Source organism: Artemia franciscana, chromosome 3 (genome assembly GCF_032884065.1).
Source record: "Artemia franciscana chromosome 3, ASM3288406v1, whole genome shotgun sequence".
NCBI classification, from domain to species: Eukaryota; Metazoa; Arthropoda; class Branchiopoda; order Anostraca; family Artemiidae; genus Artemia; species Artemia franciscana.
The window spans coordinates 1,159,812-1,184,493 of NC_088865.1; the positions used below are offsets into that span (position 1 = coordinate 1,159,812).

The 24,682-nt window shown below is 35.9% G+C and overlaps 1 long non-coding RNA gene across 2 annotated transcripts; it reads left to right on the top strand.

The window, feature by feature from the left end:
- Positions 1 to 934: 934 nt before the first annotated feature.
- Positions 935 to 24,123, top strand: LOC136024725 (uncharacterized). 2 transcript variants are annotated; one of them, XR_010616890.1, is made up of 3 exons: positions 935 to 1,030; positions 9,571 to 9,814; positions 17,961 to 24,123. It is a non-coding gene; the product is annotated as an uncharacterized LOC136024725 (long non-coding RNA). The 2 variants fall into 2 exon arrangements; XR_010616889.1 differs by having other exon boundaries at positions 20,248 to 24,123.
- Positions 24,124 to 24,682: the final 559 nt, after the last annotated feature.

A 24,682-nucleotide genomic window follows, 5' to 3' on the forward strand; every position in this document is an offset into this window, starting at 1 on the left:
AAAAAAAATTACTCTACTTCTTGTCTAATTCTTTTTTTTCTTTTATCCTGTTATGATTGTTCTTTTTGTGATAATCTAAATGTAAATCCCTTCCATGTTTCCTCTTTCTATTTTTGTATGAAAAATAAATTTGTTGCCACCATATATTTTTTACAGTTATCCTACATTTTTGTTCACTATTATAACTTTTCTAACCTATTCAGTTTTGCATTAGTATTAAACCTCTTAAAGACCCAGTCATTGTGTAAATTCTTACTTCAAAGATTATGCTTCACTTTGAAAATTTCAGTGCTATCAAAAGAGGCCAAACCATAACGGATAATGTCATCTTTATTAATTCCCGTGTTAAAACTCCTTTGAACAAAATTCTGCATCGGGGAAATTATCAGTTTATCTTGATTGTTTGTTTCTCGCATAGCTGAGCTCATAGGTTATTATTGGCTGAATGGAATCATATCTATTTCTTTCTTATACAAGTGTTTGGAGAGCTAGGTTAGCTAGTCTTCAAAAGTAAAAATGCTTCCACCTCCTAGATATAAGTTTGGCGGCACGTCTTTTAAAACTGTTGTTTGATTTTTTTTTTAATATAGGGAGGATAGAGAAATTATAGCTTCGAGCTTAAAACCAACAAGTCCATCACACGGAAGGCTTATGGCTTTTGGAGATCGATTGGAAAGGTTATACTTAACTAGCCACAGATTTCTTAGCATGGGTGCTGAAATTTAGTTCACCGTAAATTAAAAATCTCACTCGTTATTTACAGAGAGGATTGGATGGCTTCAAAGAAAATAGCCACGCCTTTTTTAGTATCTACCAACTAAAGGTAAGAAGATACATCAATTAAGATATGGCTTAAGTATGAGATTTACGATACTCAGGGAACATATTCATGGACAGAAAACGTTGCAACTCTGGTCGGATATTCTTTCCATCACGATCATCAAGCTCTCCGACATTTTGTCTTAGCAGTTGGGCTGCCGTTTCAGCCAGCCCTTTGGCTGGCCGAGAACTAGTAAAATAAATAAAATTGGTAAGTATAAAGCTCTTTGTACATTCTTATGTACCATTTATATTTTTGTACCTCTTATATACCCTGCATTGTGTACTGAATCCAAATTCATTGTTCTCAATCAAGTAAAACAGAAGGTTTTTGGTAAATGTGGGATAGTCTATATTTCTTACCTTAAAATAAAGAGTATAGGTTACCATTTCATGCTTTTTTTTGTTATTTACAAATATGGCCGTTTAGGTTTACATTTTGTTTTAAGTGCTTTATATATCCTTAAAAATAATAAATTTTCTCTTCAGTTTTTAGGTCCCTCAATGGGTCAAATCATTGGCATCAAACTTTCAAACTTATTGTTTTATTATAGATTCAATTTTAAGGTGTAATAAGCATTAAGGTAAAATTCTAGTTTAGTGACCTCTTGCTATCTTGGAAAGGGGTTAGGTTAGGAAGGTAAAATTCTAATTAATTGACTTCTTGCTATCTCAGAAAGGGTTTAGATTAAGAAAATGAAACTTTCAGGGATTAATCTACAGACTGAAGTATGTTCTGGGAAGGTATTTTGAAGCAACTACCTCCACTCCTCCCTCTAAAGTGCCCTGACCTTTGATGACCTTTAAAAATATGTAAAATTTTATATTTACATATTGAAACCTTGGTTTCAAGGTTAAAAATTGAAACCTTGCAAAATAGATCTTCTGCATAATTGAAGTACAACAAAATTATTTTCAGCTTCATGACTTGCTCAATTCCATTTTATAAGGTTTTAAAGATATGCAAATAAATTTCCTAAATTTTGAAAAAAAACATTGATATGGCTCCAAATTATACTCAAATAACAGGAATTGCATTTTCAGACCTAAAGGCAGAGAAAAATCAACTAGTAACTGAAAATTAAGGTAAAATGTTGTTTTGTCAAAATTTCAATTGGTATAGACCTGTCATTTAGGCATATTTCTGGGCCCTCTGGAGGGAGAAGGAGTGGAGATGGGTACTTTAAAATATCTTCCCAGGACATACTTTAGCCTGTAGACCTATCCATGAAAGTTTCATTTTCCTAACTTAAACCCTTTCCAAAATAGCAAGAAGTCAATTAACTAGAATTTTACCCAAAATTGGGGCTAGATGCCTCCACAACCTGCACAAATGCAAGATTCATAATTCATTGTAAGTCTATGATGTAAACATAAAATAATTTCCTTGGATAAATCTCCCTCCAACAAAATAATTATTTCCGGTTTCTCCAAAACAGAAATTCAGCCTTAGCAAGAAGTCAATTAATTAGAGTTTTACCAAATGAAACTTTCAGGGATGGTTTTACAGGCCATTTTATGTCCCAGGAAAGTATTTTGAACTACCTAACTCCACTCTCTTTCTCTCTAGGGGGTCCTAACTTTTGATGACCTTTAAAAATATATGTGTTATAAATTGAAACCTTGCAAAATTGATCTTCTGCTTGAATGAAGTACAACAAACTTGTTTTCAGCTTCACATTGCTCAATCCCATTTATAAGGTTTTAAACATATGCTAATACATTTCCTAAATTAAAAAAAAAAATATTGATATGGCTCAGAATTCTACTCAAATAACAGATATTGCATTTTCAGAACTAAAGGCAGAGAAAAAGCAACTGGTAGCTGTTAATTTAGGTAAAAAAGTGTTGTCAAAATTTCAATAGGTATTGACCTATCATGTAAGCCAATTTCAGGGCCCTGTAGAGCGGGAATGAGTAGATGTGGGTACTTTAAAATACCTTCCTGGGATATACTTTAGCCTGTAGACCCATCCCTGAAAGTTTCATTTTTCTAACCTAACCCCTTTTCAAGATAGTAAGAAGTCACTGAACTAGAATTTTACCAGTACTGGTTTGTCATGATTAAGTTAAATAATCTTAAATTTTAACTAAATGTTTAAATATATGTGTTTTTATCAAATTGGGATTGGTTGGATCAATACAGCAGAGGACCCAATAAATTATATTTAAATGTTTTTGAGTAATTAGTATTTACTTTTCCTTGGGGGGGGGGACTTCAAACCATGTTATTGAAATGACTATAAATATGTTATAGCCCATTTGTAAAGATGGTTTTTGGTCACATCCTACTTCCTCTTGTTTTGCCTTTGCTGCTTCTACAGAATTGCATATCATGTATCAGGGTAGGAGTCAATAAATATTTTGTCTTTTAGAGACAGGACTCTTAATGTCTTGCATCCTTTGTATTCTTGTTTAAATCCTTTCTCTTTCAAAGATACTCTCCATGAAATTTTCTATAATGTTAATTTCTATGAATTAGCTAAAATATTTTTATGAAATACTAGATGTTTGTGCCTCTGATACAGTGTTTTTTTCTATGCATGACTGTATTTTGTTTTCCTGAAAACTGGCATTTCTTGTTTAAATGCTCCTTCCTGTAGAGGAGCACTGTGTTGGCTAGGGCTATTCTGGTCCCCCTGGCCCTGGGGAACTCTGTTAACCCATAAGTTTTATTTTTCTGATGTTCAAAGTAGTTTTAACAAAATGATTATCTCAAAATGTTTGTCAGTTGGGTTTTTGAAAAAAGGGCACAAGGAGGCTAGATCTGATATATTTGGGGGAAAACAGCATGGTTAGGATGGCTAGTTGCCCTCCAATCACTTTTGACTCTTACTAGTGGCACTAGAACTCCCAATTTTCAATCAAATGAGCCCCCTGTGAATTTTATATAACAATCCCTTCCATATGAAGTACCTCTGGGAGAAAAAATTGCAACCATAGGCAGTGCTATAGCACTACCTCTCAAATACTCCTCCCAGTGGATTAGCATTGTTTATGTGGCAGACAAAGAATATGTCCAAGGTAATGGCAACCTATCCTGGTGGTCATTTGTGTCCCAGTGTCCCAGTCTGTAATTTTTCTTTGAGTGTCCTGGTTGTCATTTATATTCCCTGTGTCCCAGTCGTCATTTGTGTCCTGGTCGGTAATTTATCTTTGAGTGTCCCGGGTGTCATTTATATCTCCTGGTTGTTATTTGTGTCCCAGTCTGTAATTTCTCTTTGAGTGTCCTGGTTGTCATTTATATTCCCTGTGTCCTGGTCATCATTTGTGTCCTGGTCTGTAATTTATCTTTGATTGTCCTGGTTGTTTTTTTTGTCCCAGTCTGTAATTTCTCTTTGAGTGTCCTGGTCATCATTTATATTCCCTGTGTCCCGGTTTTTAGTTTTCTTTTTCTCCTTTATTTTTCAGTTTTTTTCCTTTTTTAGTTTTTTTTTCTTTTTCAGTTTTTAGTTTTTTTCTTAGTTTTTAGTTTTTTTTTGTAGCTTTTACCTTTTTTTAGTTTTTTTTTTAGTTTTTTTTTCTTTTTTAGTTTTTAGTTTTTTACCTTTTTTTAGTTTTTTAGCTTTTTTAGTTTTTTCTAGTATTTTTTTTTATAGTTTTTATGGCACTTGGTATTAACCAAGTGACATATAGCATTTGCCAATTCTGTCTGTTGGTCTGTCGGTCCTGGTTTTGCCACTTTAGGCACTTCCAGGTAAGCTAGGACAATGAAATTTGGCAGGCATATCAGTGACATGACCAGCTTAAATTAGAAATAGTCGTTTTCCCAATTTGACCATCTGGGGGGGGGGGGGGTGGCGGGCCGGTTAATTTGTACAATATAGAAAAAATGAAGTATTTTTAACCTATGCGTGGGTGATGGGATCTTAATGAAATTTGATGTTTGGAATGATATTGTGTCTGAGAGCTCTTATTTTTTATTTCCGACCGGATCTGATGACATTGGGGGGAGTTGGAGGGGGAAACCTAAAATCTTGGAAAACACTTAGAGTGAAGGGATTGGGATGAAACTTGATGGGAAAAAGAAGCACAAGTCCCAGATACATGACTGACATAATCGGAACGGATCCGCTCTCATTGGGGTAGTTGGGGGGGGTAATTCTGAAAAATTAGGTATTTTTAACATACAAACGGGTCATTGGATCTCAATGAAATTTGATGTTTAGAAGGATATCGTGTCTTAGAGATCTTATTTTAAAGCTTGACCGGATCTGGTGACATTGGGGGGGGAGTTGGGAGGGGGAAACCTAAAACTTGGAAAACACTTAGAGTGGAGGGATTGGGATGAAACTTGGTGGGAAAAATAAACACAAGTCCTAGATACATGATTGACATAAACGGAACGGATCCGCTCTCTTTAGGGTAGTTGGGGGGGGGGGGGGTTATTTCTGAAAAATTAGAAAAAATTAGGTATTTTTAACTTACGAACGAGTGATTGGATCTCAATGAAATTTGATATATAGAAGGATATCATGGCTCAGAGCTCTTGTTTTAAACCTGATCGGATCTGGTGACATTGGGAGGGGAGTTGGGAGGGGGAAACCTAAAACTTGGAAAACACTTGGAGTGGAGGGATTGGGATGAAACTTGGTGGGAAAAATAAGCACAAGTCCTGGATACATGATTGACATAAATGGAACGGATCCGCTCTCTTTGGGGTAGTTGTTGGAGGGGTTAATTCTGAAAAAATAGAAAAAATGAGGTATTTTGAACTTGCAAACGGGTGATTGGATCTCAATGAAATTTGATATTTAGTAGGATATCGTGTCTCAAAGCAATTATTTTAAATCCTGACCAGAACTGGTGACATTGGGGGGAGTTTGGGGGGAGTTTGGGGGGAACCTAAAATCTTGGAAAACGCTTTGAGTGGAGGGATTGGGATGGCGCTTTGAGTGGAGGGAAAGCGGTGAGATCAGGATGAAACAGGATGGGGAGAATAGAAACCTGTCTAAGATACGTGACTGACATTACTGCTCTCTTTGGTGGAATAGGGGGGGGGGTAATTTTGAGAATTGAGGTATTTGTTACTTACAAAACGGTGACCAGATCTTAATGAAATTTGATATTTAGAAGGATCTTGTGCTTTAAAGTTCTAATTTTAAATTCCGACCAGATCCTGTGACATTGGTGGGAGTTGGAGGGGGAAGCCGGAATTTTTGGAAAACGTGAAAATTGGGGTATTTTTATCTTACAAATATATTCACACATATACACAAATAGTGTAGGAATCGGGATGAAGCTCGGTGGATAGAATAAACAAATGTCCTTGATAATTGATTGACAGAATTGTACTGGATTCGCTCTCTTTGGGGGAGTTGGGGAGAGTTGTTCAGTGATTTGGCAAGTTTGGTGCTTCTGGACGTGCTAGGACGATAAAAATTGGTAGGCGTGTCAGGGAGTTGCACAATTTGACTTGATAAAGTCGTTTTCCCAGATTCGACCATCTGGGGAGCTAAAGGGAGAGGAAAATTTAGAAAAGAATTAGGTATTTATAACTTACGAGTGGGTGATCGGATCTTAATGAATTTTGATATTTAGAAGGACATTGTGACTCAGAGCTCTTATTTTAAATCCTGACCGGCATTAAGCCTCTTATTTTCCCTTTTAAATCAATATTGATTCATAGAATTTTGTTAGAGCTCATACCATATGATCTCTTGGCTCTTAGCTCTTCTCGCCTTGTCACAAGTGTCATATGAGCTCTTAGCCCTTGTTTTTTTTGTTTGTTTTTTTCCCAGGGGTCATCGTATCGAGCAAGTGGTCCTAGAATGTCGCAAGAGGGCTCCTTCTAACGGAAATGAAAAGTTCTAGTGCCCTCTTTAAGTGACCAAAAAATTGGAGGGCACCTAGGCCCCCTCCCACGCTCATATTTTTCCCAAAGTCAATGGATCAAAATTTTGAGATAGCTATTTTGTTCTGCATTGTCGAAAACCATAATAACTATGTCTTTGGGGATGACTTACCCCCCATAGTCCCTGGGGGAGGGGCTGCAAGTTACAAACTTTGACCAATGTTTACACACAGTAATGTTTGCTGGGAAGTGTACCGACATTATCAGGGGGATTTTTTTGGTTTGGGTGTAGAGTTCAGGGGAGGGGCTATATGGGAGGATCTTTCCTTGGAGGAATATTTCATGGGGGAAGAGAAATTCAGTGAAAAGGGCGCAGGATTTTCTAGCATTACTATTAAAAAAAGAAACAGAAAATATAAACATGAAAAATTTTTTCATTGAAAGTAAGGAGAAGCATTAAAAGTTATAATGAACAGAGATTATTACGCATATTTGGGGTTCTAAAAATACTTTAGCATAAAGAGCAAGGTATTTAGGAGGTGATAAATACTTCGCTCTTTATGCTGAAAATTTTTTAAGTAATTTCAACTATTTATTCTACGGCGTTTTTGATTCAGTGATCATTCTTAAAGAATTGGGACATAACAAGATTTAATGTGAAGAACGAGGTATTAACGAGGGGACCATCCCCCTCATATATATAATCAAAAATATAAGAATATAAAAGTTTGTTACGTAAGTTAATTCTTAAGTTACGTATTTTTTTTATTAATAAAATCTCCGTTAAAAATTAAAAGATCTAGTTGCCTTTTTAAGTAACCGAAAAAATGGAGGGCAACTAGTCCTCCTTCCCCCCCCTTATTTCTCAAAATCTTCTGATCAAAACTAAGAGAAAGCCCTTTAGCCAAAAAAAGAATTAATATGCAAATTTCATTTTAATAATTTATGTATGGAAAGCCAAAATTAGACATGCATTAATTCAAAAACTTTCAGAAATTAAATAAAAAAACAAGTTTTTTGAAATAAAAGTAAGGAGTGACATTAAAACTGAAAACGAACAGAAATTACTCCGTATATGAAAGGGGCTTTTCCTCCTCTACACCCCGCTCCTTGCGCTAAAGTTTGATTGTTTCTTGCAACTCTACTTTTTAAAACAATAAAAAAACTTTAGCGTAAGGAGCGGGGTGTCGAGGAGGAAAAGCCCCTTTCATATACGGAGTAATTTCTGTTCGTTTTCAGTTTTAATGTCGCTCCTTACTTTTATTTCAAAAAACTTGTTTTTTTTATTTAATCAAACGGTTCGTGGTAACGAACTGTAGTAAGGAGTTACCCGGCGCAATAATAACCAAAACTCTAAAAAATGGAATTTTGATACCAATACCTACATCAAAAGAATCGCATTTTAATGCTGATTTTAAATATATCGCTCCTTACTTTTATTTCAAAAAACTTGCTTTTTTTATTTAATTAATGTAAAGGAACAAAAATATATCTTGAGCTGCTCAGAGCGCTGAATGGAAAAGTTGCATACGCATATCCTGTATATGAATAGTTATTTTAGGCTATTGTCATTCATAACAAATTTCTGACATATATTTTTATGTGAGACACGTCATGTAATCGCATTTTACAAGTCTTTGTTTTCGATTTGGTCATATAGGAGAAAAAGTGATAGATTCAATGTAGCAAGTGCTAAGGGCTAATACTCGTGCTAAGGGCTAAGGGCTAGAAATATTGAAATAGTGCTAAAACAATACTTTTGTGCAACAAGTGGCAATCCTGATCTCAAACAGTAGACTCTAAAGAAAGTGTTGTTCAATCGCACTTACTGGGGCTATAATGAGAGAGTGGTGAAAATGAGAGAGTGGGGTTATAATGAGAGAGTGGTTAGATGGCTAAAGCATGTTCTGTGGATGAAGGAGGCCAAACGAAAAGCAGGTCGTCCCCAGTTGGGATGTGTGATGTCGCAAGGAAAGATTTAAGGGAAATGGGTACTTCCTGGGAGGGTGTAAAGTGTGAGGCTTTGGATAGATTCAGGAACGTGCAGGATTAAGTAGGAGTGCGCCTGGCTATGTTGGCCTCAGGTGGGTTGGTGCTGCAGTGAGTTGTTAGTAGTGGTAATAGTAGAAGTAGCAGCAAAAGTGTTGTCTAATTTGTTTAGTTAGTTTCACGGTACTTTTGTCGTAGAGCCACCACACTCAAGATCTTGTATCGCGAACATGAGACAATAACCGGTTTTCATGGTCTTTATACCAGACAATATTAGCTTCGGCTCGGTGGGAAACTACATTGTAGCTATATTTCAATTAAATATTTTGTTGGTATTTTGGTTAGGTTAGCTTAAAGAGACACAAGTACCAGTTTTGCTTTTTTATTTTCACAGTTCAGGGTGATAACTCTATCAAAAACTTGAAACTACCATATCTTCATAATTTCGAAACAATTGATACAAAAATCTTAGGATACTGTAGTTTTCAGATAAGAGTAAACCAAAGGATCTAGGAGGGAAGGGGTGATATAATATGTGCATTTTGGGGTCCCTGGCACTATAAAGAAAATGTTACAGGCAATTCAGGGGTACTAGCTTCTATTTTATGAGTCAGTAAATTCGTATTAATTTTCATTCCTGGTAGGTTTGAAAAAGCTTGGAATATCCACTTCTCAAATGGTTAGGTTACCCTACTATTCATTATGCTGTGTACAAGGTTTGAAGTAGGTTTGTGATCACATAATTAATGCTTACAAAGTCACTTTTCTTTAGTATAGTTTTTTTTTTAGTGTATCATACAAGTATCGAAATACCAGACCCCTTCAGAGCGTGGATCTGTCCCCAATTGAGCATGTACCTGCATCACTTATCATTCTTTCTTTCTAGCAGTGAAGTTTTGCCAGGGAGTTTTTATCCAGATAAATAGATAGAGTTTTCGTATACTTTTTAATCCTAAAATTTTTCCCAGAAGTTAAAACTGTAAATCCACGATTCCAATTCAAATTTTCTCTCCGGGCAGTTCATGACGTAACGGCAAGTGGAGTAGCAATAGTCACTGAAGCAGTCTAGCAAATAATTTTACATTTGAGTTCGAACTTCGAACTGTTGTAGATCTTCTAGTCAAATGAAGTGGAATTTGCCAACCATGAAGTGGAATTTGCCAACCATGAAGTGGATAAATTTGACATTGCTAGCTTTTGTCTATGTGCAAGGTTTGTTGAATTTTTAGCTCTTTCTAAAGCTTTTTCTTGGATGGCTGAGAATTGGCTAGCCCATATTCAACCCCAATATAGACCAAGATCTGTTTTATAGCCTACTCTCTGTCATTTGGGAAAATGAAACTTTCAGGGATGGGTTTACAGGCTAAAGTATATCCCGGGAAGGTATTTTAAAGTACCCAACTCCACTCCTTCCCCCTCTAGAGGGCCCTGGAGTTTTCCTACATGACAGGTCCTATACCTATTGAAATTTTGACAAAACAACATTTTACCTTAATTTTCAGTTACTAGTTGCTTTTTCTCAGCCTTTAGTTCTGAAAATGCAATTTCTGTTATTTGAGTTGAATTTTGAGCCATATTAATGGTTCTTTTCAAAATTTAGGAAGTGTATTTGTATATCTTGTACCCACCCCCACTCCTTCTCCCTCTAGAGGGCCCTGAAATTTGCCTACATGACAGGTCCTATACCTATTGAAATTTTGACAAAACAACATTTGACCTTAATTTTCAGTTACTAGTTGCTTTTTCTCTGCCTTTAGGTCTGAAAATGCAATTTCTGTTATTTGAGTAGAATTTTGAGCCATATCAATGTTTCTTTTTCAAAATTTAGGAAGTGTATTTGCATATCTTTAAAACCTTATAAAATGGAATTGAGCAAAGTTATAAAGCTGAAAATAATTTTGTTGTACTTCAATTAAGCAGAAAATCGATTTTGCAAGGTTTCACTTTTATAACACATATTTTTAAAGGTCATCAAAGGTCAGGGCCCTCTAGAGGGAGAAGGAGTGGAGGTAGTTGCTTCAAAATACCTTCCCGGGACATACTTTGGTCTGTATATTCATCCCTGAAAGTTTCATTTTCCTAACCTAAACCCTTTCTGAAGTAGCAAGAAGTCAATTAACTAGAATTTTACCGGAATTATTGAGAAAGAACTTCTTGTTAAATATTTAGTGACTAGGTCTATTAAATTTTAGTCATGAATTATGTGTTCAAGTTCGGGCCTAGAAAAGTTTTCTCAAGCTTGTATCTCTAACCCTTCAGCATGTCTAGAATCTGCTAAAAAGCGCAAGTAGAAAAGAGGCGGAAATAGGAGGTTGAAAATCCATTCATAGACCCTTATTTGGACTACAGATACACATCAAATTTTCCGTTCCCCTAGTCCCAGTAATATTTTTATCAAGTTCGTTAAAATTCAGTAGGCTATTCTGGATTTGTATATTAATTTTTCTTGGATAAATGGCTTTCTCATAGTTTTGATCGGATGATTTTGATAAACAAAGGGCGGGGGAGTTGGAGGGGGAAACCGGAATTCTTGGAAAACGTGAAAATTGGGGTATTTTATCTTACGAATAGGTGATCAGATCTTAATGAAATTTGATTTTTAGGAGGAATTCATGTCTCAGAGCTCTTATTTCAATTCCCGACCAGATCTTTTGACATTAGGGGGAGTTGGAGGGGGAAATCTTGGAAAACACTTCGAGTGGAGGAATCGGGATGAAGGTCGGTGGATAGAATAAGCAAATGTCTTTGATATGTGATTGGCGTAACCGTACTGGATTCGCTCTCTTTGGGGGAGTTGGAGGGATGGGTTCAGTGATTTGGCGAGTTTTGTGCTTCTGGACGTGCTAGGACAATGAAAATTGGTAGGCGTGTCAGGGAGCTGCACAAAGGATTTTATAAAGTCGTTTCCCCAGATCCGTCCATATGGGGGACTAAAGGGAGAGGAATAATTAGAAAAAATGAGGCATTTGTAACTTACGAGTGGGTCATCGGATCTTAATGAATTTTGATATTTAGAAGGACATCGTAACTCAGAGCTCTTATTTTAAATCCTGACCGGCATTAAGCCTCTGATTTTCCTTTTAAATCAATCTATTGATTCTTAGAATTTTGCTAGAGCTCATACCATATCTTAGCTCTTTTTGCCTCTTCTCAAGTGCCATATGAGCTCTTACCTCTTGTTTCTCTTCCGACCATTTCGTATTCAAGGCGTGGTTGTGGAAATTTAGGAAAGGGCTTGTTCAGTTTAAATTGAAAGTTGCAGCACGGTTTTTGAAAATCAAAAGTAATTTGACTTAGTTTAGGTGCAAATTAAATTTTTTTTTTTATGTTTTAGACCTTTAAAGAGGGTCAAAATAGGGGAAAATAGAATTTCCAAGATCACCAGTCGATATTTATGGTCTAAAGTCTTAACCAAAAGCTTTTAAGAACCCCATCTAAAAAGAAAACCTCTACAGAGTGCGGATCTTAGTATACAGAATGACGTGATTGCCGCATCACTGTGTAATATGGGATGTGAAATGTTGTATAATTGAAAGCGAGCCACAAAACCGTGCTGGATGCTGGAACCGTGCATCCAGTTAAATAATAAAAAAAAGAGAATGTTTACTTAGACGCAAAAAAAAAAAAAAAATTAGATGGCTAGCCAAGAAAAAAACAGCTTAATCTCCGCTGTTCAATTCCGTAGGACTTGTTTTAAAAGCATAGACGATTTCAGTGTCGAGTCACAGTAATTGCTAGGTCAGCTATTTTATACATCGACATTATAGAAGTTATTCCATATCTTCTCTAACTCGCTTGAATTATTCACCAGTCTGGAATATCGGGCACTAATACCCTTTACTTCATTTTTTTTTTGTAATACCTGCTTAAAAAAAAAAAAATCATCACTGCCTCTAATATTTCAAGATTTGTCATACAATATTTATTCTTAGGAAAGATAGATTGCTAGTAGGGCTTTCTAAAAAACATTGAATCATCCGATTCAAACTTTTTATTGACCACCCATATCCATGAAAAACTTCAATGATCCGGGGCATAACTTTCAATCTTTGCCCATGGACTCTGGAGGGTTGTGTCCACCCTAATATGATTTTCGAACTTTTGGTAACAAAATGGCTATATCACTATTTCAATTGAATGTGTTTTGGTAAAATGAGTTTTCTAGGAAAGGGGGGGGGGGGGTAATTGCTCTCCATCATGTTTGAAACATAAAAGTGAACATGAATAAATTATTTTCTCAAAATTTGGAGCGCATGCATTTGCAGGAAATTAGAAATTCGACTTAAAATTAGTATTCTAGGAAGGGAGGGGGGTTAGTTGCTCTCCATCATGTTTGAAACATAAAAGGGAGCTAAGAGAAATAGATTTTCAATCAAATGAGCCTCTTCTAAAGTTCACACGACAACACCTTCCATAAAAACCTTGTATACCCTTCGGGATTAGCTTACAACTCTTACCTTCAGACTCTGGGGAATGTTATCTACCCCTAAGACCTTATTATATGATCTTTGGACTATTTTTGACTAAATTACTATCTCAAAGTTTGTGTCGCATGCATTTGCGGGGAATTGGACGTAGGGGGACTGCCTCTGATCACTTTGACTCATAAAAAGGACACTAAAACATCTGATTTCCAATCAAATAAGCCCCTCCAGAGTTTCTACGACCAGGCTTTTCACATAAACCTTATATGCCCTCGGGGGATAGCATGCAACCCTTGCGCTGAAGGTATATGGAGGAGGGTTGTCATCCTAAAAGACATAATTTCCAGACTTTTCAGCTAAGCTGAACCAAATGCCTATTTCATGGGAATTCATGGGTTTGGGAGAGCTTGTTGCCCTGTATTTACCTTAACTATTTAAAAGGGAATAACCCTTTCCATTTCCAGTCAAACGAAACTTTTTTGAAGTTTTTACGACAAGAAATGACCGTCCCAAATTTCTCAGGTGTATTTCGAGAAATTACGAGGTGTAGAGGGGGGGGGGTTCCACACTCAGATCACTTTGAATCTCCAAAAGGACACTGGAACTTCCGAGTACCAAGCGAATGAGCCCCCTCCAAAGTTTATACGATCACCCTCTCTATATAAGCCTTATATGCCCCCAGGGCATAACTTACAACCCTTACCCTGAGGGGTGTGGGGAAGAGTTTCTAGGGTTAGCCAAAAGCGGACATTTAGGAAAGCTAACTACCTTTGTGGAGCGTTGTTGGACCCTGGGATATTTGAAAGAAACTATTCAGAAACTCTGAACATCAGTTCAGAGAAACTCTCTGAACAACGAAGAATCTTGGTTCCTATAGACAGTAAATTACTTATTATGATGATATTTTTTAGACTAGAGCAGCCAAGGTCCAGGGTATTTGTATCGCAGTTCTAAAAAGTGTAGAAGGATAGGAAGATAAACCTGTGAACCAAGATTAGAATACTGGAAGCTACAGTAATGACACCCGTCAGGTATACAATCTTAAATTGTAAGAAATATGCTTAAGTATTACTCGAAATAAAACAAAAAATAGTATGAACTCTGGAAATCCGGTTATTTCTTTTTTTACAACACTGAATTTTAAGCTGTGATACAAATTATAAAGCTAGTCTATAGTCAATGATAAAAAAAAAGTAAACGGCCTTGTCAAGTCTGGTCGTAACAAGGCATGGTGGTTATCAACCCTACTCATATTAATTTTTGCTCGTTTTGAGTTTAACTCGGCTATTTATTATAATATCTGTTCTTTCTTAGTTTCATTTACTTATTGATAGTGATTTGTGGTAGTTTTACGCTTGGATGATTATTTTACTCAAGTTCTGCTCATTTTTGGTTTGATGAGCTCTTTACTTTTCTTAGAAAGACTAGTTTTGCGGAAAGAGTTTTTTTATTAATTAAATGAAAAACGATCTTTTTTCAACTGAAAGTAAGGAGCAACATTAAAACTCAAATCGAACATAAATTATTGCGTATACGAGGGAGATTGCCCCTTATCAACACCTTGCTCTTTATGCTAAAGTTTTTTAGCACTTTTAAAGAAAGGTTCTTATTGTTCTAATCAAACGAACGTTGTGTTTCAGGAGTTGTCCTTAAAGAATTTGGACAGAATTCAAACTTTAACGTAAGGAGCGAGATTTTGAGGAGGAGTCTTTTCTCCTCATGTACGTGATAATTTATATTCGTTTTGGGTACTAATGCTGCTCCATACTTTCAGTTGAAAAAAACTTTTTTTTTTAATTTAATGTCTGATCTTTTCTTAATAATGCCAGAAAGTCTGGCTCCACCTCCTTGCGAAAATCCCTCCTCCCCATGGATAAATCCTCTAAACATCTCAATCCTGGTCAATATTTACTCTGGACAATGACCCTTAACATCCCCACGTGTAAAATTGAGTCGGGAAAGAGAAAGCAAGACATAAGAAGAATTTCGTATTGGAATTTTTGGCGAATACCCTCGGTGAAAAATTTCCCATGAAAAATTCACCCCCGGAAACTTCCCTTCCCATTAAAAAGAATTCTCTCCTTGGTAAATCCCATAGGAGAAAATTCGCCCCCCTCCCACCGGAAAAACATATGCATACTTCTCAATACCAAACACTAGTTAAAAAGTCAAAAATAAAAAATAAATAGATAACAATAAAATATTGTTTTACTAGATCCATTTTTAAGGTGCAATAAGCGAAATTCTAGTTTGGTGAGTTCTTGCTATCTCAGAAAGGGGTTAGGTTAGGAAAATGAAACTTTCAGGTATGGGTCTTCAGGCTAAATTATGTCCTGGAAAAGTATTTTGAAGTATCTACCTCCACTCTCTCCCTCTAGAGGGTCCTGACCTTTGATGACCTTTAAAAATATTTGCGCTATAAAAGTGAAACCTTGCAAAATAGGCTAGAACTTCTGCTTGAATGAAGTATAATAAAATTGTTTTCAGCTTCACAACTTTGCTCAATCTCAATTTATTAGGTTTTAAAGATATGCAAATACATTTCCTAAATTTTGAAAAAAAATATTGATATGGCTCATAATTCTACTCAAATAACAGAAATTGCTGTGAGATTCTAGTTAATTGACTTCTTGCTATCTCGGAAAGGGTTTAGGTTAGGAAAATGAAACTTTCAGGGATGGGTCTACAGGCTAAAGTGTGTCATGGGAAGGTGTTTTAAAGCACCCACCTCCAGTTCTCCCTCTAGAGGGCCCTGAAATTTGCCTACATGACAGGTCTATCTATACCTAGGCCTATTGAAATTTTGACAAAACAACATTTTACCCTAATTTTCAGTTACTAGTTGCCTTTTCTCTGCCTATAGTTCTGAAAATGTAATTCCTGTTATTTGAGTAGAATCTTGAACCATATCAATTTTTTTCAAAATTTAGGAAATGTATTTGCATATCTTTAAAACCTTATAAAACAGAATTGAGATACCTTCCTGGGACATAATTTAGTCTGTAGATTCATCCCTGAATGTCTCATTTTCCTAACCTATACCCTATCTGAGATAGCAAGAAGTCAATTAACTAGAATTTTACCGAAACTGCATTTTCAGAACTACAGGCAGAGAAAATGGGTCAATGTTGGTATTACCAGAACAATTTTTTGGGTCATGAAACTTAATAATAGATGCATTTTGACTTCTTGAACATCTTTTCTCTCTTGCAAAACTACTGCAAACCTAACCTAACAAAAAATTGTCTCTAAAAGCCACAGAGCAATTTTTTGGTCTTAAAATGTTGGTGATTTAAATTTCCAATCAACAAAAATGGAAATGATTGCAATTCTATATCTATAAATACAAGAATGTTTGAGCTGGAATAACTCCATAATGGTGCTGTAATAGTAGGGGGAATATAGTGAATTTGCAAGTTTAGTAGGTCTGTGGCGCGAGAGGGAAATTAGGGAGGGATGTCAGTCGCCCTCCAATCTGTTGTATCTCAAATCTCCAAGCTATTGTAAATTAAATTCATTTTTATTTAGAATTTATAAAAGAAATTGTTCAGTTTGTGAATTTAGTATTGGAGAGACTTGGTATCATTTTTTTTTTTTTGGGGGGGGGGTCAAGACTTATGAAAAGGACAACATTGAGATGCAAGTCAAATCACAAAAGTTTTTGCTTCTCCTTAAAGTTAAGTTTTTGGTTCTCTTATTAAAGTTCTGTTATATATTAAAAAAGTTAATTTGTCTTAATATAAATCAATTTTATTTTACATACCAATAGCAGCAGAGTGAAATATCGGTTCTCATCTGTTGCACATCGAGTTTGGAGGACAATAAACAGCCTTTTTCTTTGTGAGAAAATTTGATTCCCATTTTGCATTTCGTATCAAATTTAGTAGAAAAGTGAACATTTTTAATTCCGTAGGATCGGAAAAAAAATTCTAGAACTTAAAACTGGTTTACATGAATGAACTAGTGAAAAAAGAAAAGGTTTTTCGCTGGTTCTGGAAATACCGTTTTTAATAAGTTCTAAGTTATAATAAGAACTGAACACAAGTAGGGAAGAATTATAAAGGCATGTACAAACCATTAGCTGATTTTTACATGTTCAACTGCATCCACAGTATTTGCTCTAATTGTTGGGTCTCATTTATCATCTGTGGTAAATTATTCAAATGAGGAGAGAGAAACAGAAGAAAGGAAGAACACCAGTGCCACTGCAGACCTAGAAAAGTTTCAGTGCGTTTCGAGGATTATTTAGCTGCCTGAAACTTCAAAAGTGAAGAAAATCATCTTGTCGTATGTCGTAAAATAATAATCACTAATTTTTTTTCGGGGGGGGGGGGTTGAGGTGATAATGGGAAACTTGCAAAAATAAGTTTTTGCAAGTTTTATCTTGCAATAGTAAAATTTTTCGCAAATTTTTATTTCGCAATAAATGAAATTTATTATTTGGCATATTTTCAACTTATTTTTCAATCTTCAAAAAAACATTTTTTTAAGGGAAATTTAGCAGATTGGTAGAGCTGAAGCTTAGATGTGTAAGGATAATGGAAATGTCGAATTACGTTGAAGGGTTAAAACCACAGGGCTTCAGAAAAATAACATGCCAAAAACTTGCATAGGAAAAAAATTGATTCCTTTGTTTGACAACACTCCAAATTCTGTCAAAGAAAAACAACGAATGCAATAGGGCTTGAATCTTGATACTTGATACAATGACAGTTTTTTGAGCATAATAATAGGTTAATTGAAAAAATTGCCTAAAAATGACTTGTGGCGGTTGTAGTCTTCCTTGCACCCGGGTTAGAATTATGATCTTAACCCGATGACCCATTCTAATTGCTCGTTTAAAGTAATGATCTGTTCTTTGTTTATTTATTTGTTTTATCACTTCTTTACATGTCTTTTATCTCTAATCGATTAATGTCCTTTTTCTTTTCTAGGCTAAGCAGTAGCTGAGCAGTATTTTTTTGCAGTAAAAACTACCTGTGTAAGCCTGTACACTGTTGCCGTCTTTTTGTGTGATAGCCTTAATTTTCACAGAGAAAGGCGTTGCAACAGACCAGGCTTCTTGTAATGTTAAGGTTAAAATAAAAATCAAGGGCTTTCAACCTTAAAACCGTTTCATTCTCTGTAAAATTCTTGTTTGTGCCTTTTTTCTTCTTCTTTTTCACATTTTAAAAGAAATAGAGCCCTTAACATTTTTGAACTAATTTTATTTTTTGCTCATCCTTTGTTAAACGAATTTACTGCTCATCCCAGCTCTTCTGTTCTTCGTGAAGTCTACTCAACCAAGAAATTCCATCATGAGTCAAGAAAATAAATTGAAAAATTTAAAATATACTGATTTTGCTGATTTAAAATATATAAGTTTTATCATTTATGTATTTATTATTGTTTTAAAAAGTAGAGTTGTAACAAAGAGTCAAACTTTAGCGTAAAGAGCGGGGTGTTGAGGAGGGAGCCACCCTTTTAATATACGGAATAATTTCTGTTCATTTTAAGTTTTAATGTCGCTCCTTACTTGCAGTTAAAAAAAACTTGTTTTTTTTTGTAAATACTTAAGGAACCCTGATTAAAAGGTTGAAAATCATGTAGAAATTAACGTGTATATGCCTACAAATTATAACAAGAACAATCTGATTCACGATTTGCGTCTGCCTGCAAGCTTTTAGTCACCTTTGGCACCTTTTCAGTGATTTGGCACCTTTTCAGTATCAGGTGGTGTTGTTGAGGTAATAGATTTTTTAAATAATTCTCCATGTTTGACTATGAAAAATAACCCAGCATCAAAAACCACCCCAATCAACGCTTAAAATCAATTGTGTAAAATTGTTATCGCAACTACTACTATTGGTCACGACTATCAAATCAGACAGGCAGCTGAATATAATACGGGGTTCTAAGATGGCCACTGCAAATGTATGACAAGAAAATCTTTTTCAAGAAAACCGAAAAGTTTTAGTACCCTTTTTAATTGACCAATAAAATTGGAGGGCAACTAGGCAACCTCCCCGGCCAATTTTGTTTTCCAAAATCCTACGATAAATGTTTTGAGATAGCCATTTTCTTCATCCTAGTTGAAAGGCCCAAAAACTATGCCCTTGACTATAACGTGACCCACCCCCTCCACAGCCCCTGGGGAAAGGTATTTAAGTTATAAAATGTATCTATTGTTTACCCATGGTATTTGCTATTAAGATGCATGTATATATTTTCAGGGGGAGGGGAGGGAATTTTCTGCTGGGGGTTTTCCACGGGGGAATTTTCTATGGGGTTGAAGTTTCCAGGGATTGAGCTTGTCAGGGGAAACTATAGACTATGGAAATTTGCCAGAGTTCTCATACAAAATTCTTTTTATATGTATTGCTTTCTCTTTCCCGTCTTAATCCTAAGCGTGGAGTTGTTAAGAGTAATTGTTTGGGGAAGATTCCAACCGGGATGGTAAGGGGGGTTCCGTCCGTGGAGGCGGGATCAGATTTCCTGGAATTATTTAAAAAATAGCCGAAACTCAATTAAAAAACAGGTTTTTTTTCAATTGAAAGTAAGGAGCAACATTAAAACTTGAAACAAGCAGTAATAATTACTAATATGTTGGGGGTTGCCCTCTCCTCAGGACCTCCATTTGTACGCTAAAATTTGAATTGTGTCCCAATTCTTTCTAAAAAAAACTGTTATTTTACCAAAAAAAACGCTTCAATTATACAATTGTACTTACAAATAAGTCTATAGGCCCGTAATTTAGGGGTCATTCTATATAGTAATAGCCAAGGCCATCTAGGTTTTTTTATTTCTTTCACAAAATATACTTTCTTCTGAATGAATCAAATGTACAAATAGGTTTATAAGCCCTTAATTATGGGACCTGGCTATCTCATAATAGCTAAGAACAGTTAAAAATCATTATTTCTACCATAAATTACACTTCATCTTAAACAAATAGTATTAACAAATAAGTTTATTTGCCATTAATTGGGGTCTGGCTATTTCATAATGGCTAAGTAATGCTAAAAAAAAACAAAAAAAAAGTTTATCTAAATAGTGCCCTATATATGTGTGCTGGTTCGCCAATGGCGTCACCAGTTAAAGCAGTGGCTATCCTGACAGTTTTCTGTGCCATCAATATGCAAATTAAGTACAGGAAAGATACTTTATTTGACCTTTCTTTACCCTTGTATACGGTGGCGCCATCTACTTTTTCGAACTTGGTGACTTTTAATAATTTTTTAGACGGCAGCACTGTTCACAGTAAAGCTACTTCTAAGCCTCCCATTAAAACGAGTCGTGGTTGCAGAAGTGGCAAACATGTCTCTGAGAGGAGGAATTCCCTAGTGGAACCGAGTAACTTATCCGCTCTAAGTGACACCCGTGCCAATGTAGGCAGACCGACTGAATCGAGTCTCACAGACCTACCCGCAATCGAACGTTTCGACAGTTTGCCCGTTAACGACTATGCCAATGAGCCGCCTCCCATCCTAAGACCTGTTACTTTCAACGCCCGTCGTGGCCTTCCTAACTTCCTCGTTTGCAACAAACGTTCGCTATGCAACAAAACAGAAGGTTTTGAAGCTGTTACACTGTTATTTTCTTCTTTTTTTGTGTTAGTTTGTTATTTAGCATTGTGAAGCAACGCAAATTAGCCGTTAGCTACGATGTTGTTTAAATAAACCTATCTCTTTCTCTCTCTCATTTCATTTTTAACAAATCGTACTTACAAATAAGTTTATCGGCAGTTAATTTGGGGGGTCAGGGTATCTTGTAATGACTAATGAATGCTAAATGTTTTATTTCTACCATATAATACATTCTAAACTAAACGTACCGAAAAATAGGTTCTAAGCCCTTAAATTAGGGTTCTGGTCATCTCATAATGGCTAAGAACTGCTAAAAACCGTTATTTCCACCATAAAATACACTTCATTTAAAAATCATAGAATCAGCTGAATAGTAACCAAAACTCAAAATAACGGTTATATAAAAAACGAATTTTGATACAAAACTGTATATCAAAAGAATCAGATTTTTATGCTGACTTCAAATATAAAAATTTTTATCAAGTTTAGTTAACTAAAAAAGGTAAAAAAGAAAAAAAACTAAAGAAAAAAAGCTAAAAAACTAAAAAAAGAAAAACCTAAAAATAAAAAAGGTAATGGACGAAAAAGAAAATAAAGCTAAAAAAACTAAAAAAGCTACAAAAAAAAGAAAAACTAAAAAAAGAAAAAAAACTGAAAAAGAAAAAACTAAAAAAGGAAATAAATTAATAAAAAGAAGGAACTAAAAAAAGAAAAAAACTAAGAAAAGAAAAACTAAAAAAGAAACTATATCTATATATATAAAAATATAAGCTGTATGTATGCATGTTTGTTTGTTTGTGGGTTTGCATATGATGTCATTATAAGTATATAAGGCTTTGTGTATGACGTCATTATAAGATGACGCTACAGACCGGGACACAAATGACGAGCGGGACACTCAAAGAGAAATTACAGACCGGGACACAGGGAACATAAATGACGGCCGGGACACTCAAAGAGAAATTACAGACCGGGACACAAATACCGACCGGGACACAGGGAATATAAATGACGACCGGGACACTCAAAGAGAAATTACAGACCGGGAGACAGGGAATATAAATGACGACCGGGACACTCAAAGAGAAATTATAGACTAGGACACCGGGACACAAATGACGACCTGGACACAGGGAATATAAATGATTTCCGGGACACAGGGATACAACGGGAACGCCAGGGGGCACAGGGGAGATATATAAATGACGACGGGGACACAGGGAATGTTCAATTAGCAATCACCATCAAAAAGCTCAAGGGCAATCATTAGAAAAACGTGGTACAGATCTGAATATGGATTGTTTTCCCATGGACAATTATATGTTGCAAGTTCAAGAGTCGTAAACCTGACAATCTATTTATATGCACAGACAATGGGACAGCGAAGAATGTTGTATATTCGCAAGTTTTGCGTAGTTAAAAACATGTATATATCTATCTATATTCACAGGTGGGACACAGGGATACAACTACAATGGCACGTAACGACTTACGCGCGCGGTGGGCCTTGGGGGGGGGCGAAGCGCCCCCACCAACTAGTTGTTGGTGTGGCGCGAAGCGCCCTACCAACAGCTAGTATCTTATATAATCTAGTTGGTATTATAAAGCTATCCGTAACTTTTCAGGATTAAAATACCATAGGTGACACTAATTATTACGAATTTACCTCATTATTTTACGTTATCGTTTGTACCCGTTGCGTAAACGCTTAATTCTGTCAGAATTAAAGAGATCGAATACTATGTGCACCAATTTGCACAAATTTCTAGCCAAAAAGTGAACAGATTCGTACTTTAAGTCCATCTCCCGTGATAGGCATCAAGTTTACCGGAAACAAACAAATGGGTACACCAACTAGTATAGTTGCAAACCCCTCATCGCTGAAGTTGACTGTAGCCTAACAGCAGATTATTACCTAAAAGTCAACTACATGTCTTACCACTGGAACCAAATTGTTTTACCATCAAATACACTGGAAACAAATAATAGATACACCAGCTAGCAAAAGTTGCTAACCCCTCATTGCCAAAGGTGATTATTACCTAACAGCCGCCTGTTGCTTAAAAGTCCTCTATATGTCTCACAATTTGTATGTATTTTTGTACAAAAAAATGGATAGCATATACTTTGATTAGCTCATCAAGAGCTATCGATTGCCGTCAAAAAAAAATTCCATCGGTCTTAGTTAAAAGCTTTATATTTTTTTTGCCGTAGGCTAACTCTCTTGCGTCACCACTTAGAAAGGAGCAAATGATAAGCTCCAATTTCTTTAGCAATGAGAGAACTTTTAAAGTTTATTAAGGACATCTGATACCATTTCTCTACGCCAATCCGAAGTCCAAAAAACCGAATGATAAACTCAGCTGAAATCACGAACAGAAATTGGTAGAAACAATCGATGGCAGCACTTTCGGTCCCATGGGAAAATGCCAAATTTTTGCTTCTGTAAATTTTTCTATTTATCACTCAGAGAAGATATATTGGCTGCGGGGCCGGGTAACTGCCGGATATATTTGACACTTTTAGATTTTAGTCCATCTTCAATTTGAAAGTGGTGCCTGCTTGCTTAATTGCTAGAACGGAGCTTTCCACTCGAAAGTAGAAACATGGTTTGATGAAACGAAAGCTTGGCTGCACAACTTCAGATACTCTGACATAAGCTATATAACTCCACTTCACTTCGCACACCATAGGCTCTGGCTCATGGAGAAACAAAAACCACTCTTTTTGGCCCCAGGCAAGAGTTCTCTGGAGCTTCCCAAAATGTAATTTTATATTCATCAATCCGGCCTGAGGTTCACACTTTCCGTAAAAACCGCACAGGTTACACCCTTACCAGTTTCCAGGAATAAGCTGAGATCGGCGGCATAGGAAAAAAAACGGGACAAAACCAAAGTGTTGCTCTCGCAACACAATGACACTGTCTGATTCAGCGTATCAGACACCCTTAATGCATAGGTTTCAAGCTCCTGTTTTCAAAAATGTGGAATTTTGTATTTTTTGGCTGAAAAAAATCACAGATGCGTGTTTAGTTTTTTTTTTTTGGTTTGATTGTTTTGCCCAGTGGTAATCGTTTTGACCCAGTGGTCCTAGAATATCGAAAGAGGGCTCATTCGAACGAACGTTAAACGTTCTAGTACCCTTTTCAAGTGAGCCAATGAAATGAAGGGCGACTAGCCCATCTCTCCGCTACTCTTTTCCCAAAATCGTCCTATAAAAATTTTGAGATAGCCATTTTGTTCATCGTTGCTGAAAGACCTCATAGCTGATTCTTTGGGTATAACATGAACTCCTCCCCCGTACAGCCACATGGGAGAGGTATTTAAGTTATAATATTTACCTATTGTTTACGCATAGTATTTGTTATTAAGATATATGCATACATTTTCAGGTGGAGAGGGGACGAATTGTCTGCTGGGGGGTTTTCCACAGGGGAATATGCCATAGGAAGGTAAGTTTTCAGGGAGTGAAGTTGTCAAGAGAATTTGCAAGAATTCTTTTTCAATGTCTTGCTTTCTCTTTTCCGTCTCAATTTTACGCGAGGAGTAGTTAAAAGTAACTGTCCGGGGTAAATTTCCACTGGGATTGAATTATCTAGAGGATACTTCCATGGTAAGGGTGCTTCTCCGTGGAGAGGGGGTCATATTTTCTGAAAATATTTTAAAAAATGATCAAAAATATATTAAAAAGACAAGTTTATTTCAACTGACAGTAAGAAGTAACATTAAAAATTAAAACGAATCAAAATTATTCTCTATGTGAGGGAGGTTGCCACCTCCTCAAAAACCTCTTTTTACCTTTAACTTTGAATTTTGTCACAATTCTTTAAGAATGACTCCTGAAAACTAGGGTCGTTTAATTAGAACAGCAAGACGCTTTTTCAAAGAACTAAAAAACTTTAGCGTAAAGAGCGAGGTGTTGAGGAGAGGACAATCCCCTTCATATACCTATTAATGTCTGTTCATTTTAATTTTTAATGTTGCTCCTTACTTTCAGTCGGAAAAACTTGTTTTTTTCATTTGATTTTTTCCATAAAATGCACCCATTGGCTATCCCATAAAAAATATTAAATTAAAGTTTAGATTAGGTTT